This window comes from Schistocerca americana, chromosome 1 (genome assembly GCF_021461395.2).
Source record: "Schistocerca americana isolate TAMUIC-IGC-003095 chromosome 1, iqSchAmer2.1, whole genome shotgun sequence".
Lineage (NCBI taxonomy): Eukaryota > Metazoa > Arthropoda > Insecta > Orthoptera > Acrididae > Schistocerca > Schistocerca americana.
Genome location: NC_060119.1, coordinates 487,109,594 through 487,127,938, shown reverse-complemented (window position 1 = coordinate 487,127,938; position 18,345 = coordinate 487,109,594).

Here is an 18,345-nt window from a genome sequence, read left to right as displayed (position 1 = left end):
TGTTCAAAGCAGCATTGTGGTACATGAATGCTTTACTTAACTGAAGAAAGAAGTTAAAAGTTAATTGAAAGTCGTTACCAATGAACACACAACGAAGTTCTTCGCCCCAATTCTACCCTACCGCACATTTCGTACCATTGTCTGTCGACGTATTGATTCAGTTTTTCGTGGAAGGTAGTGCTTGTCGCGACAATTTCTTCCTCTTCTGATATTGTTCTCCAATAACAAAACTGAACTAAGATGTATATTCTGACGTATTTAAGATGCTGATATTGACAGAACTGTTCATAGGTGTTCATCCGGATATTAGCGTCTGAATAGTACAATATTTTGGTGAAGTTTCTCATCGTCATCATCAGCTGTTCCAGAAGAAGTGTAGCTCCTGAAAGGTGAATACATTAGAAGCACATGAAGAAAACTCCGAAGTATTTCGCCGAACTATTGTGCAGCCACTAACAGTAGTTAATGTCTGTGAAGTAGTCAGGTCCTGACAAACTGAAGACATTAGGGATAAAGTAGAAAAAGACTCCAACTTAAAAAGACTAGCCAGCATAAATGAAGTAAAGTAGTTCAGAAGATAAGCTCTGAACCGCACAGACACTTGTTCAACGAAATACTTTCGTGTGGGATATCCAGCCACGATTTTAGTTGGAATGAGGACTTCTTAATGAGCACAACACAATACTTTTATGCTGAAAGACACAAACACATTAGGAGTGGCCTAAAGAATCGAAAGAATTATATTGATGGTTAAATCTTATGTTAATAGCTCGCGCAGCAATGGTGCACACTGTCTCACACATTTAAGCAGATTTACTGCTTTAGTGGACGTTAATGCGACTAAAATTATGATGATATCCAGTGCGATCTACCTGTCGCAATAGCTCGAGAACAGCTAATAATGTAGAGAAATGTAAAATTTTGCTCTTCACTAATTAAAAAAAAGACATATAGTCCTTTTATACACAAGTAATGGGTCGCAACTGAGTCAGTCGTCACAGAAGTATACCTTGTGGTCACAAAATGTGGGTTATTTGATGGAACTACCACACAGGTACGACAGCAGACGACATGCCATGATTGTCTGGTAGAGCACTGAGAAACAACAGTTTGTCTAGAACACGAAAGGAAGGGGCGAAATTATTAGTGTTTTATGCACGATTGACCTGAGAACTCAAAAGACAGGACACAAGTTCGGATTGGGTTAGTACGAGAAGCAAAATCAACAGCTTCCATTTTTAAAAATACCCACTCATCAATCACCCTCATAGACTTTAGGCAAAAATGTGTCTATATCAGTTTTAAAGAGTGGTAAATTTCCCGCAAGCTTAATAAATAAGATGTTGGAAAATTAGGAACAGCTGTTGAGGTACAAGGCTGTGAAGGTACTCAAAAATGTCAAAAAATCGCAGAAAAATTAAGTATGTCAGTGGTTTCGTGTCAGTAACCATTTTATTTCAGTTTTGTGCAAAATGCATAATACAGCGTAGCAGAGAATTTGATGTCCTTCAACATTCATACAAATATTTGTTATTACTCACTTATATAAGCCGAGAAATGTTGCATTACCAATTTTAATGAAAGTGGACTCGAAACTGAAAATACCATGTTTAATCAAAAACAATATTTCTGAATGTAATATCATATTTAAGATAGAATTATGTAATATTCGTATGTACACGTCGTTCGTGGGATTTATTTAATTTCTGCGGATGGTATTCATAAAGGGACAGAGTCCACGTTTCATTCTGCCTTCACAGAGAGATAGGAAAAGATTGAAGTTGATGTAGCAGATGGTGGCTGCCTCCTACACAGACTTCACTGGAATCAAATGGTTCAAATGGCTCTGAGCACTATGGGACTTAACTTCTGAGGTCATCAGTCCCCTAGAACTTAGAACTATTTAAACCTAACTAACATAAGGACATCACACACATCCATGCCCGAGGCAGGATTCTAACCTGCGACCGTAGCGGTCGCGCGGTTCCAGACTGTAGCGCCTAGAACCGCTCGGCCACTCCGGCCGGCTCACTGGAATCGGAACGAATGTTTTTACGTTATGTTTAAAAGATTTTTGACCTTCATACAGCGACGTCGTGGTCGAAGCTCTGTGGTAGTCTTCGATGGGTACTCCATGGAAGAAACTGAAATGATTACAAAAAGCACCGAAAGATCTTGTCATTCCAGGCAACAATCTTGTGCAGAAGTTTTCTTTGATGGTACCATGTTTCTGCAATTGTCAAAGAACAATGTGTTATCCAATGAACGAAACAAATTTTGCCTCATCTCATTGCTTCATAAGAAATTTCAGTGAGCGCAAATGCTTAACATGCAGAAAATGGAAGATATACATGTGTTAATTGTGAAAACTGCCATTACGTTGTCTTCTGAACACGATTCTTCTGTTATTATTGGATAAGACATTGATCTTTTAATTTTCGTGAAACGTCATTCACTAGCCATATGGCATTTCATAATGCAGTAAACAATCTTTCAAGTAGCAAGGCAATAGATGTGAAATGTTTCTCATCATTTCATTAGGCATTTTAGTAAACATCATAAATTACGAGCTCCACAGTGTAATCATATGTTTTCAAATTTGAGCGTGTCGTATTTGCGATGCTTTCTATAAAGACATGTCAATAACGAGGATAATGGCCTCATTTTTTCTCCACCTGTGCCTCTGAAAGGCACACACTAATGGCTTTTTTTCTAGGCGACTGTCGCGCAGCTGCCCACGTAATGCGTCGTGCCCACGACGCATTACGTGAAGGTCACTTAACTTTCCTACCGAAATATTTACAACACCAGTTTGCACTACAGTGGCAGTCTCATATACAAAATTTCACGGGTCCAGAATTTGCATTGCAAATGTGTAGAAACAAAATCTTATGAATATAACAGTGTCCAAAAAATTTTCGCCGGCATTGTGATGCATTCACTCATTTACACACATTTCATAACTCTTAAAGTACGATTCTTGGTTTCCAACATCATTTTTCACAAGTCAGAGTCCCTAACCACTACTCATTACTCCTTACCTTATTACATATATATATATATATTCGTCGACACTTCAATATTTCATCATAATAAATACATAGCATAATCAAATTCCTCATATAGCATCAGCTTATTGATCATAAACATACCTCAACAGCATAATACACATCGTCGTCGTAAAAATAACATCATAACACCTCAGTCAAATCTCAAAATCGTCGTAGCTTTCTGCAATAATTTCAAAACCTAAAAAGAATTCTCTGCTCATTTCAGAAGTGTCATCCACCTCAAACATACTTTAAAAATCATGATCCCATACCAAATACATCATTCAAAGCTCTCATAGTATAACAATGGTTCTGAAAAAATATGAACAATTCACAAAGTACAGACAAAATACAATTTCATAAGTGTGAAGTTACCCAACTGTGTAATTGCGTAAACATCTGACACTGATGTAGTAAAATAAATATTTGTCTCTCTCAGTTAAATGATCAGATAGCTGTGTAATTCTGTGTTAGAGAAATATGGTACCGATGTGTAAAGTTGTATAAGCAAATACCATATTAGCTACACAAAAGTAAGCGTGTACCCCCATGAGGATTGATGTAATCATACCCTCAGGTGTTACAGATTACAGCAATGGAATGAAATGTATCACAGAAAACTTTCTTTCTAATTCAAATATCTTGAAAAATAAATGGTTTAAGTACAAAATTAATCACTCAAATGCGTGTCCTGTAGCGCTAAATGTGCGTCTTGCTGTAAGATAATTCTGTGGAAGTGTCGTAGTTATCGTTCTCTGTAAGCAAAGTTCTGTTGAAGTCAATGTACTTACCTCATCATAAACGAAAGTGAAATGCTTTGCGTATAGATATCGTAGTTATTACGTACCTTACCGTGATCGAGAAAGTACTATAATGTAATGTATTGTTGTGCTACGAAAAAGGCTGTCTCATTGTAGCTATACTACAAAAGGTACTACTAAAACATGTTTTACTTTCCAGAATAATTCAGAAAAACTGTGCAGATATAAAACAGAAACACCGCCAAAGCAACAATGTAAATTGTGTCACACATTAGTAGCGTCGTGATATAATCATGTAGCTGTCAAAGAAACCAAATACTAAGTCATCTTTAATCTCACAAAAACTACTTCAAATAAGGAATGTCTTTTCAAGTAAACCAAAATGTTGCATTAAAATCTCATTAGCAGTATATGTTCTAAGTATGTAAGCCTTATAGTCGTTACGCAATCGTGCAACAAACAAGCAAGAATGTACACACACAATAACACTGTGTCGTCTGTTCACTATCACAATGCAGTGGTAATTTCTGTTTAAATAAGTTCTCTTGGTTCCTAACTGGATATTTAACTTCAGACGTTGTTACATGTTAACAGATTCTAAGTCTGACAAAGAGTACTAGTAACGTGAAGTGAAAAATTTTGTAGCAAAGACTAAATTAAAAAATAAATTATCTCTCAATAAACGGTTTTACATGTGAAATGTGGCGTAAACCTTTACTCTTCCTAGTACACAGAGTTTCAACTTAAACGCAATTATCATACGGTATACGTCGGTAAAGAGTACTGGAATTTTTCTCAATGTAGCGTCTATGTTATTTTTCTCTGAGCCAGCCGGCGCACGTGGCTGCCTGCGGTGCGGGTCATTGTCTGCTATCTCTTTGTTGGCGTGCGTCGTTATTGGGATTAGGAGACCTAACTGCTACAAATTCACCTTGACGAGAAGGCCCTGCCCTGTTTGAAGCTCGCCAGTTCTGATGCAATTCGGGTCTGTCGTTACGATTATATCGTCTGTCGTCATGTCGGTAGATTCCGTAGTTCCCTTCTTGCCGGTCACGTGGTGGGGAATTTTTTCCTGAATCATAACTGTGCGCTGAACTGTTGCATCTGAAGTTATTCTGTCTCCCTTGATAATAATTGGTTTTGTTCCCATATTGCCTGTTTCTATGGTAATCTTTGTCATATTCATTACTACGGAAATGCGATCTTCCTCTGTAACTATTATTACTCTGCCAGTGGTTGTCATATGGGTGGTGTCTGTTTTGGTCACGATTTGCGTTGTAAGAATACACATGTCGTGTCCAGTTATTGTTTCTGTCGTCACGGAATTGTGACGGATGTGACCTGTAGTGATTGTTTTCCTGTTTTCGCATCCCGCGACTGTCTGTGTCAATTTCTAATTCTTGTAAGAGTCCCTGAAAAGCTTCAATGTCGTCTTTGCAACGTCCTGCCAAAATAATATGTCGCAAATGTTCAGGTAATTTGATTAAGCAAATGCGGATGAGTTCTGAGGGGCTGTATGGGTTTGACAGGTACTGATTCTTGTGCAACATGTCTTCAAAATATTTCACAATACTGGAAAATTCAGATTGTTCGAAATATTTCATCATTGTGATGCTATGTTTTACTCGGTCTTGTGTAGATTGAGACCAATATGCTGAGAGGAAGGCATGATAAAATTCTCCTTCACTGTAGCAATCGTGAACGACCGATCGCATTCTTACAGCTGGTTCATTCTCTAAATTCTAATCTGTGCTCTAATGACCAGTTGGGGGGAAAACAATGATAGAATTGATGGAGCCACGCTTGTGGATGATTGTTGTTGCCGGAATTCTTAAATGTTTTAAGTTTACGTGTAGTAATGAACAGCTTATAGTCAAAATCATCATGTCGGCGAGTCGCATATCGGTCATTGTTACGTCGTTTCGGCGGTTCCATTTCAAAATTCGGTGCACCTTGCCAATTTATTTCATAATTTCCGAAATGCGCTGTGTTATTATTTTGTGGCTGTGCCGTATTTCTATGTCCCTCATCCCGTATTGGAGCGTGAGTGTCCTCTAAAATATGTAATTCTTGTATTACCTGTGTCAGCTGATCTTGTACTTCCCGGATTTCTCTTTGGTGTTGCGTATTAATTTGATTCTGATTTTGTTTGAATTTCCTAATTTGTTCGCACTCTTCTGTGCCATTAAAGACTACCGGTTTTGTGTCATTCAGATTGTCATCTACCTTCGTAGATAAATTATTTAGCTGATCCGAAAGTTCAGCTACTTTCTCTGATAATGAACTAATTTCCTCCATGTGTCTTTCTGAACCAATTTTCAGAGTATCTACTGTGTCCTTTAAGTTTTCCTGAGTTTTTGCGAGTTGCGTAACCAAATCGGTAGATGCAACTGAGTCAATTTTAGCTTGCAAGGTCTCATGATTTTTATGAACAATACTTTGCAGTTCTTTTATGGCTGCTTCGTGATTCTGTAATGCATTTTCATGCCGCGAAAAAATAGGTTGAAAATGCTCACAAATTTGTGTTTTTACATCATTACAGACTTTTTGACATTTCGATTCGATGTTGTGTAACTCAGTAGTTAAATCTTCACGTGTTTGTTCAAGTGTGGTGTCTAACTTCCGAAGATTTTGTTCCATTGTGTCTAACTTTTGAAGCTTTTGTCCCATTTGTTGCATTAATTGTAATAACAATGCACTGGTGTCTGAAACATGTTTCTCTGTGCTATTCGGCAATGCATTTGAACCGGCAATATTCGCATTTTGAAAAGCAGGAAATGTGTCTTGACTTATTTGAGAAAACGGAGAGGACGCAAAACCGGAATCTACAGTATTTGCAGGATTGTGTCCTGTCATTTCGGAGTCCTGAGGCAAGCTGTTGCCGACCGATCGATCGATAATGCTTCCCTATTCACTAATTGTTTCGCTGCCTACACCATTATTTGCAGCCCGCTCCATTTCTCTACGCACAATTACCAAATTACTACTTTGAACATTAGTTGATTCATTACACAGTGGTGCTGATAAGCTACGCTCGTCGTCACTATTATTTCACAGTTTACTTTGGAGTCTAGTGTTACGTTTTTCACACGCTATTATTGACACAATATTTCACACGATAACACAGAAAAGCACAATTCGAAGAGCAAAAATAAGAAAACACATTAACATAGCACTGAAAATAATATCTAGTTAATCGCAAGCGCAGCTGCGAAATACTTGGTGCAAATCTACATACATGCCACAACTGTTTTACTGTACAAGAATGAAAAACTACAACTACAAAGGAAATTCTCTCTACAATTACGCGCTAGCAATAAACAAAGGCTGCACTAATTGCACAAACTACAAGAAAGAATCAGAAGATTCCAGTGAGGTATCCTAGGCCAAGAGTCGCCATATGAAACGTCCCCTTAAAACAATTATACATGACTGTCCTTAAACCGACACACAATATTTTTAGCGCAACGCAATCTGACTTTCAAAAATCCCTACAAAAGAATGGCCCTGACTAACATTAACCTATACCTTTCACAAATCACTTACCTCACAAAAATCTTCGTTACTCAAACTACTGCAATACAGCGAGCGCCACTACTGCCAGCTAAATAAAAGATTCAAACTATGGAAGGCACTAACTACTGATAGGCATAGTTAGCAAATGAAAGATTTTTTATAGAGAACAAACAATGTATTTACCTTAATAGTGTTGAAAAGTCATAATATACATAGCAGTTCATGACATCCAGTCTTACAAATTTCAAAACTCCGCCATCTCTCTCCCCACATCCACCACTGCTGGCGGCTCACCTCCAACTGCGCAACGCTAACATCCAGTTGCCCAACACTACAATGGCAGACAACAATGCAAACTAGCCACAGACTGCACACAGCACAGCCAGTGATTTTTCATACAGAGCGCTACGTGGCGTTACCAATAAGAAAACCTAAACAGCCTACTTACAACCTGCAAGTTCAAACGTGGATGGAGGTACTGGAAAAGGATATTGGTGCTCTAGCTCCAGCGCCAATGAATAAAGAACCAGTTCCAAAGGCACTGCTGAACATGATTTCATGCCAGTTCAAAAGGACTTGTGGCAACAAATGCGGCTGCAGAGAAGCAGGACTTCGATGCTACGTTGTATGTAGTCACTGTGCATTCAAATCATCAGGAAATGCACCATAGATTGAACTGAGTATGCACGAAGACGATCACATGATCCACTGCCTATGGGTTGAAGTGATGAACTGTACACATTAACTGCACCTGAGGCAAAACAATAGAAGCTGACGACTTTTTAACTTAAAATTTTGTATGCATCACTAAAACAAAATTTAATAACTATTTTAAACTACACTGAAGCGACAAAGGAACTGCTGTAGGCAAACGTATTCAAATACAGAGATATGTAAACAGGCTGAATACGGCGCTGCGGTCGGCAACGCCTATAAAGACAACAAGTGTCTGGCGCAGTTGTTACATCAATTACTGCTGCTACAATGGAAGGTAATCAAGATTTAAGTGAGTTTGAACATGGTGTTATAGCCGTCAGCGATGATGTGGGAGTTTTCCCGTACGATCATTTCACGAGTGTACCACAAATATCAGTTATCCGGTAAAACATCAAATGTGCGACCTCGCAGCGACCGGTGAAAGATCCTTCAAAAACGGGACCAATGACGACTGAAGAGAATCGTCCAACGTGACAGAGGTGCAACCCTTCCGCAAATTGTTGTTGATTTCAGTGCTGGGCCATCCACAAGTGTTAGCTATCGAACTGTTCAACGAAACATCATCTATATGGGCTTTAGGAGTCGAAGACCCACTCGTGTACTCTTGATGACTGCCTGGGCTCGTCAACATCGACATTGGACTGTTGATGACCGGAAATGTGTTGCCTGGTCGGATGAGTTTCGTTTCAAATTGTATAGAGCGGATGGACGTTTACGGTTATGAATCCATGGAACCTGCATGTCAGCAGAGGACTGTTTAAGCTGGTGGAGGCTCTGTAATCAAATGCGGCGTGTGCAGTTAGAGTGATATGGGACCCCTGATACATCTAGATACGACTCTGACATGTGACACGTACATAAGCAACCTCTCTGATCACCTGCATCTATTCATGTCCATTGTGAATTCCAACGGATTTGGACAATTCCAGCAGGACAATGCGACACACAACACGTCCAGAATTGCTACGGAGAGGCTCTAGGAACACTCTTCTGAGTCGAAACATTTCAGCAGGCCACCAAACTCCCCAAATATGAACATTATTGAGCATATCTGGGATGCATTGCAACCTGCTGTTCGGAAGAGATCTCCACCCGCTCGTACTCTTACGGATTTGTGGACAGTCCTGCAGGATTCATGGTGTCAGTTCCCTCCAGCACTACTTCAGACATTAGTAGAATCCATGCCACTTCGTGCTGAGGTACTTCTGCGAGCTTGCTGGGGCCGTACACGATATTAAGCAGGTGTACCAGTTTCTTTGGGTCTTCAGTGTATGTTTTGTTGAAATATAAGTACATGTAAAGGTGTTGGGAATTTCTGTTTCTCTTTTTCAAAAATGCTTATTCTTAGAAATTACAGAATCTGACGAACTACATGTACGTATTGCGTGCGTAATGGCTTAAAGGTGATATTACATTTAAAAATACTATTTTTAGCTGAGATTGGTATTGTCAGTTTCGAGTCCACTTTCACTAAAGTTGTTAATGTAACATTTCTCGGCGTGTATAGGGAGTAATATCAAATATTTTGTGTGGATCTTGAAGGACATTTCATCGTCTATGCTATCAGTTGTTATGCATTTTGCACAGAACTGTAGTAAAAGAAGGTTATTAAAGAGAAACACGAATATATTTAATTTCTGATATTTGTTGCTATTTTTACAGATTTTCATTGCCTCTGATCTCAGTAGGTGTTTAGAATTTTCTAGCATATTATGTATGAAACTTACGAAACCTACAGGAAATTTAAAGCTCTTTAAAATCACAATGACATATTTTTGCTAAAATGCACTTGATGCAAGTTACTAAGGAAAAACTTAAAAAAGTGACATCTCTTAGCGGTTTTTTCTCAAAAGGTGGGTAACGCACAAAGGGGAGAAAGTCTACAACTTGAGTATTTAATGAGAAGGTTAGTACATACGACATAACTGGAAATCAAAATTACTCCTTCCTTTGCAATCTAAAATGATTTCTCTGCCGGGATGTTTGGAGTAACGGAAAATATGCACTTGAACAACCTGGCGCAAATTCTAACCTGTCCAAAAATGAATCACGTGCCTTGGCCACAGTGTCATCTAGCTTAATGCTTAGAGGCAGGAAGGCTATATATAAAATGTACTTTCAGTATGTAAATATCGTTCAGAGTAATGTGAATTTGGCTACTGCGCAATCTAGCTTGATGTACAGGGAGTACGGACTGTGTATAAAACGTTACTCTGTTGTAGGTAGAAATGAAAAGGGCGAGAAGAGAAGAATGAAACACTCAAATAATCCTAATGGACGTATGTCTAGAAACCTGTCGTTTCCCCAGTATGACATACCACGACACAGTACATGTACACCTTATAACACGAGTCTCCGAGAATGTACAGGCTGCTGCTGATTTGCATTTGAGAACAGACACATTAGAACCAGCGTTCCGCGTGGCCAACATAAATGCTTGAAAACCTGAAGTGATACACATTCGAAGAAAGACTAATATCCGCTAAGCTATCGATTGGTCTACAATCTCGAACAGTGGCGGTGACATCATTTATGTTGATTGCTCCGATTTCAGCTGCCGCGACTTCCGTCGCCGGAAAACACATCACATGGGCCCGCTGTTGTACCTGGCACTGCGGGTTGATCATCTGTTGGTATCCCGCCACTGGAGTCAGTATTACTACGAGCTCCATAAACAGTTGTTAGGCTACCTCACTTTTCTAGACATGGACTTTGAATTCGAACTCTGTGTGGATGTGTATACGTTCAAGACGAAACTGGTCTTGTTGATCAATAACTGCAGCCGTAACAATTGCTCTCAACGGCGTTTTCGACCATCGACATTTCGCCAGACTTGGTTTCTCACATGGTACGCTGTTAGAGGTATTAACTGGCCTCATTTGCACCTGGCCACGATAAGAAAGAAACGTTAATATAAGAGAGGAATCGTTTTAGAATAATGGAAGAAATAGAGTTGATTGAGAGAGAATCAACATTAGCTTAAGGTACATTGCAGATCGTCAAAATATATGTATTGGTTTCACCCACTGACTTAATATTAAAGAAGAATTTTCAATAGAAAGATGTTCGCACAATAATGCTTTGTGCGTGTACGTGCAGTATTCATTTTACTTTCGTTTGAATGTGTAGAATTGTTATTGAGAATTTTCTTCTCTTTAGTAACGAATTTTTACATCTCTGTATACGATTCCCGCTAGTGTCGACCAAGTGATTATATTGCTGGTGCGAGTCTATGTCACAGCACCTGTTTTGGGGGTTTTCTGTCTTTAGTCATTCTTCCTCTTGGTTGGAATGAGCTAGAGATATGTACGAATTCTGTCTGCTCTCGTCATTGGTTTTATTGCATGAAGAAATGATTGAATTGTCGACTCAGGTCTTGATCTTTGAATATATTTGTATGTGTGGAAAATACTATATCAGGTCTTTTACATAAAACAGGTCAAAATAAATTTTTATTATTTCTGGTTCATTACTTCATAATCATGACCCATTGTCGAACTAATCTACAGTCCCAGAAAAAAGAAATTAGTTCACCTGGAAAGAAGACGTCGATTTTGATATGATGATGAGATATGGCACCTGGGAGATAATAAATGTACTGATGGTGGTTTCGACGTCGTACGCCAACAGATAGCAGTAACACAGCTAACAGAGGACCATCTGTGTCTATCCTTTTATACGGAATGCTCACACCCAGAAGGCACCATGTTGTGCAGACGTCTGGAGCAAGAAAGAAACCATGCCACGGAGACACACCCGTATTTCCTACAGCCAACTGAGCGAGTTTGAAAGGGGTCAAATTACGGCCTAATGATTTTCAGGATAGTACTTTCGGAGAATTGCCACCCAAGCTGAGCGCTCTGAATCGGTTGTGCAACTATGCTGGCCTCAATGGGCACGTGAACTTTCTCACGCCCGCAGACGAGGTTCTGGACATCCATGCAACACAGACGCCCGCCAGGATCTTCGTAACGTAAGGGAAGCAGTGACAGATCGTACAATTACCACAGCACAGATGAATGGTCTTGTGAGCCCAGACGTTTCCACACGAACTTTTGCGAACCTCTTATTAGCAATACGACTGCGGGCATCCACACCTCTAGCTTGTCTTCCACTCTCGCCATCGCATCGACGTGTACGGCTCGATGCTACAGTCAGAGGATCGCTTGGAAGATGGAATGGACTGTTACGGTCTTCAGCGATGAAAGCGCGGGAATGATGGCTGTTTGCGCGTTAGGCATAGACCTAGTGGGCGCTGTTTCGTGGAATGCATTCTTCCAAGACACAAAATGGTTCAAATGGCTCTGAACACTATGGTACTTAACTTCTGAGGTCATCAGTCCCCTAGAACTTAGAACTACTTAAACCTAATTAACCTAAGGACATCACACACATCCATGCCCGAGGCAGGATTCGAACCTGCAACCGTCGCGGTCACGCGGTTCCAGACTGTAGCCCCTAGAACCGCTCGGCCACTTCGTCCAAGACACACTCGCAGGCCTTATGGTCTGGGATGCGATAATCTACAACTTTAGTGTAGGGGACGCTAACCAGCGCTCTGTACATGCAGATTGTGTTTAGACCCGTTTGTTTGCCGTTATTACAACAGGAAGGTGGTGTGTTGTTCCATCAGGTTGATGCTCGCCCACACACTGCCCGTGCTCTGCAAGGTGTGCAACAAAGCAACTTCCCAGGCCAGTACGAACTCCGCACTTGTATCGAATCGAGCACGCGTAAACATTATGGGACGAGAAGCTGCTCGTGCGACTAGTCAACAGAACTACGTGAACAAATTGAGCAGGCGTGGCATAGCGTATCCCAGAACAGTATTCACCACCTGTGCCATCGACTGGATGCTAGAGTCAGCGCCTGCGTTTCACTTGTGCTATTGATCTGTAAATGTAATAGTTTCATATACTCCATATGCACTGTTGCGACAATAAATCTTGAGTGAAATGAAAACCTGTTAAAGAGTGTACCCATTTTTTCCCCAGCAGTTTATATTTCTTACAAGCTCCTCTTGTGGTGTTGAGGTAATAATCGAAGGATGACTGCTGCTGCTGTGGGGGAAGTGCTGTGGTTTGGTTATGCTCGCAGCCCTGCAGAATGTACTTGGAAATGAAGTTACAACAATAATGCTGATGTCTGACGTCTTGCAAGTTTGAAAAGAGATTTTTCAATATATTAATTTCCACTGCTATTTAGTTCCCTACCACATTGATAAACCATATTTTTAATTTAACTACGACACCACATAAAAAAGTAGTAAAAGAAAGTGGATGAATCTGAAATTTAAAAAATGGATGGAATAAAAATTATATTGTACAGGGTGAGTCATAAATTATGAAAAATTACGTGTAAGTGGTCGTATGATGAACAACAAACACAAGATTGTTTTCTCATGTCCCTCTGTCAATAAATGACAATGCAACTTACTTTCATAAAAACCGAGTAATCCAAAAATTCTGAGTTTCATATAAGCTAGGAGGAAAGAGTGGCAAAACTGCACAAAATCATAGTGTTATATGCTGCTGTAGCCAACATTCTGTCCTGAGCTGTTAACCGCATGCTCTGTTTATAGCTTCAGCTTCAAATTGCACAGTACTGCACATTTATCATTGCCGGGTGGAGGGGCCGAGCGGTTCTAGGCACTACAGTCTGGAACCGCTCGACCGCTACGGTCGCAGGTTCGAATCCTGCCTCGGGCATGGATGTGTGTGATGTCCTTAGGTTAGTTAGGTTTAAGTAGTTCTAAGTTCTAGGGGACTCATGACCTCAGCAGTTAAGTCCCATAGTGATCAGAGCCATTTGAACCACATTTATCATTGTCATCAACGTGTGTTTTACGAGTTCTTACACAACTGTTCGTGCCCTGCAGTGGTCTGAATGTTTTCCTGTGTCTTGCCAGCACTGACTCCTACAAATCAGTACTGTTCTGTGACGTGTAACAAATCCAGATCTTCACGTTCTTGTTACACGGTTTAGTAGAAAAAAAAATTGTCGACTTATGCAAAATACCGTGCGATCCTCGAAATGTATTTCCTCATTAATGACTCACCCAGTGTAGAGAGGAATTAAATGCCTTGCGCGGTGGACACAGTGGCTTCCATCATGTTGGAAGGCGGCGTGCACTCTCAGTCCTTGTAACGTCAGGTGAGGAGCTACTTGACTGAGAAGTAGCGGCTCAAAATCACGGAAAATGACAACAGCCCGACGCCACGCCCTATGTGCATCAAATGTTCAAATGTGTGTGAATTCGTAAGGGACCAAACTGCTGAGGTCATCGGTCCCTAGACTTACACACTACTTTAAACTAGCTTAAAGTAATTTATGCTATGAACAACACACACACCCGTGCCCGAGGGAGGGCTCGAACCTCCGGCGGGAGGGGCCGCGGAGTCTGTGACATGGCGCCTCAAACCGCGCGGCCACCGGCGCCGCCCTATCCGATGACACCATTAGGAAAGGATGACACAACCGTCGGCCAGGACCGTATGGTCTTCCGAGGCCTGTTTGGACGGAGAAATCTGTATAGTAATAAAGGAAATGGTTGCAAGGAGAAAGAACAAAGTCATGGCAGGGCTCATGAGCAAATGAGGGGAATAGTAGACGTAAAGGGCAATAGTAGAGAAAACTATGCAATAGCGCTAAGCGTTTGTATATACACCAGTACAGCGACTTGAGTAAGTGTAACAGGTACGCAGAGATGAAGACATTAGAAAAGAACTGAAAGGCTCATTAGGTCATTCAAAAAAACAAAAACAATGGGAGGATAGAGACTGGTCCTACTAGAAAATCGTTGTGTGTTTAGAATTGATCGGCGACTGCAATACGTCAGTGGTCGAGTTAAATTTTTCCATGAAAGACAAGCTGTTGTGCAGCTAGCCTTCAGTCATCCAGATTTGTACTCACCTGGACAACAAAGCGTCATTTCTATCCTGGATTACATCCGGAGTTATGGTGAGGCATTGGCGTCGGATGTTGTCTTTCAGCATCCATAGAGATGTCGGTCGATCACGATACACTTACGACTTCAGGTAACCTGAAAGCCAATAATCGCACGGACTGATGTCTGGGGACCTGGGAGGCCAAGCATGACGAAAGTGGCGGCTGAGCACACGATCATCACCAAGCGACGCACGCAAGAGATCTTTCACGCGTCTAGCAATACTTTGTTATTTTTGTTCTAATAAAACCTCATGTCATTCCAAGCATGTGTGTCAATTTTTACCTCTCTATCTACATTATTCCGTGGTTTATTAATTTTTCAAATTTATACTGACTTTTTGATCACTCGGTACTTCTATATTCTTTGTGTTGGCTGTGTATTAATTGGCAGTGGTATAGTTATCGTGTTATTATTGCAAGCAAAGCATCTTAGGACTGTGCTATGTACCATATTTTGAACTGCATATACAACAAAGAATTTATGAAATGTGGAACTATTAATTCATTTAAAGCCGTGTTTATGTCATTAAGAGAATATACAGGCCAACAGCGATGTGGTTTAAACAAAAATAGGGCGATGTCGTCAGGTCATGGCGTGAAGTTTTCCCAGGGCGCCAGTTACGCCACTGCCCCCGTTGTCAATAAGACAAAGTGTAGGTCTTGTCTTCCGCCCTCCAGCTGAGTGTTGTCTTTGTGATTCAACTACTTCGCATTTAATCCTCCTCGCTCATCGAATTTCTTACTCTCGCTGTGTGTGAGGGAGACCGACCGGAAACAGTTTCTAGCCCCTGTTTGCCTTCCACACAAAACATGTAAATTACTACCCTGAGAACTCTAATTAGAGACTTCTTTTAAGATAACTGCTAAGAGCTTCTAATTACATGTGGCAAGGGCGAGACCACTGAATATCGCGGGAAAACATTTCTCTCTCTTTGTTTGAGCTGTTATGTTTCTAGCGTATTTTTAACAGTAGGAAGACTTGCGTGGCGAGTTTATCCGTGCTGCAGGATCGTCCGAAATCCAATCAGACCTTTTTGTCTGTATTTGTACACATCTCCAGAAACGATTCATTCACTATTGACTGTGTAGTGAGGACTGCTACATCTAATCGAAGTAAAATTATCACAATGTCAATATTTCTATCCCTCTTTCCCAATAGCCAACTCAAGGCCATTAATTATGTAAAGAAACGTAATCATTGTTCGTTTTTTTTTTGACTGATATTTTCCATAACGAAACACGTTTGCCTCTGTTATTCCAAACTGGCTCAGTGGTCTACAAAAGAAGTGATTACCTGTTAAATGTTCATACTTTGTTTTCAGTTGCTTAGATTAGAAATCTACATTTGAAAAAAAAAGACTTTTAGGTTAACTTGTTATTAAATTACTTGGAAGTAAAGTATGTACACTAAGGACTCTATTGTATCTATTCTAACATCTGTGTCCACAGCTCCGCTGTTAGCTCTTCTGTATTCGAAATCACGATAAAACGAGTTAAACGGCATCCGACGGGAGTCTGTTGCACTATATTGTACATAACCTTGTTGCCGAACTGATCGATCATGAGAAGTTCTGATCTGCAGAGGGAAGCAGCTGACTGGGACCGTTGAACTAGGGAGAAATGGTGTGGTAGTGGAACACTTTAGTGATATTTACATGTATTATTTTTTATTCTATTGCTTTTGAATATTAAGTTTTGTATCAATGTAAACGTGTTCCTTCTGTTTGTGTCTCTACGTAATTAAGACCATTTTCTTTGTGGTTCTCTATGTGAAACAGTTTTTCTGGAGATTGAGTAGTCCGTTTTCTTACTGTCAGTTTTTCCATGGATTTCACTGCTAGTGCAAGGAGTAAGTACCTTTTGTATCTATACAGCTATTGAGTTTGATAGGTCTATAAATGCTGCGGCTAACTTTCCTACCGCTGCAAAAGGCATCATAATTTCATAGAAATCTTGCTAGTTACTGCAGTAAATCGTTTTCAACTAAAAGCAATTCTGTAAAAGGTGATACTGGTGTAATTGTCGGAACGCTCAGCTGATAAATCGAAATAAAGAAAACTTGTGACTGGCCCTTCTATTTTAATTTTTAATTTAATTAAAAGTTTGCTATCATAAATTCAACACGACCATAATCTTCGAGACCACTGATCTAGCTCTATTCCTTTTAACCCAGACACAGACATGGGAGACTTTTACTTTTCCTTTTCTTCTGAGTGATTCATTGGCTAGACGACTATGAAATTCATAGAATTTCAAAGAGTTTCTTCACTTCTGAGTTTCTTCATACCTCTGTAAAAGTAACAGAAACACGAATGTGTATTTCTATGTCAGTTTCAATATACCTGGCTGGATAGGAAAGTGTCAAACATCAAACCGTACCTTCGACTATTACTTTTGGGTTTGTAGGTTTACCAGTTGTTGAAGGCCACCTCCTACTACGTAAGTATCTTGGAAATATTGATAAATTAAGCGAACAGGCTGACTGTAAGCTAATATCGACCTAACAGTCCAAACTAATGACAAGTGGTAAAAAGAAAAATAACAACGGGATAAAGATCGTAACTGGGGAAGACAGAGAGAAAATAAAAAAAAAGCTAGATTACATAGCGCGAAAGAAGCGAGGCTGCCATTAAGAGCTATCAGTACTTTCTGCTCGAGACTAAAATACTCCGTTTAACATAAATTCAAGTAGTACGAGTATGTGCTAATGTGTCCCCAGGGTATTGCACTAAGAAATTAAACGTGATCCACGTGAAAACCAGAAAAAGAGAAATTGGAAATCTTGACATGTGGTGTCATAAAATAACTTTGAGAATTAATCCAACAGATAAAGTATGAAACAAGAGACAAGGAACCATGGCTATGGACCAGCTTTGCCAACGGATGTGGCATGTGGCATTGTGCTCAAGAACAAGTAATTTGGCACTTTGAGCAATAGCAAAGGTGAGGAAATTGTAGGGAGAGAGAAAAGTGGAAAGTAAAACATTTTCAAGAGCGCTGCTGTTGTTTGCTTCACGTATAAAACATCTATTATCTGTTGCTGGCATTTGACAAGTGCTGCTGTAGTTCTTAAAGACCACCACTGGAACAATTGGCTTGGCCGGACAACGTCGTGGCACATTTACAGGACAAAGTGAGTCGAAGGACCGTTGGTAAAATGAAATAGAAAGTGGGCCAAAATAAAACAAAATTGACACGACTATTGGTATTTTGTGTGAAGAATCCCAAAAAACTAGTCAAAGGACCAAAGGCTATAGAAAATAACAATGAGAATTACCCTAAAAAGTGAGCAAGCGGTTAAACCTTCGCCCTTCTTTTGTCCTTAGAGAGTGAAAACGTGTTATAAAGTCTGT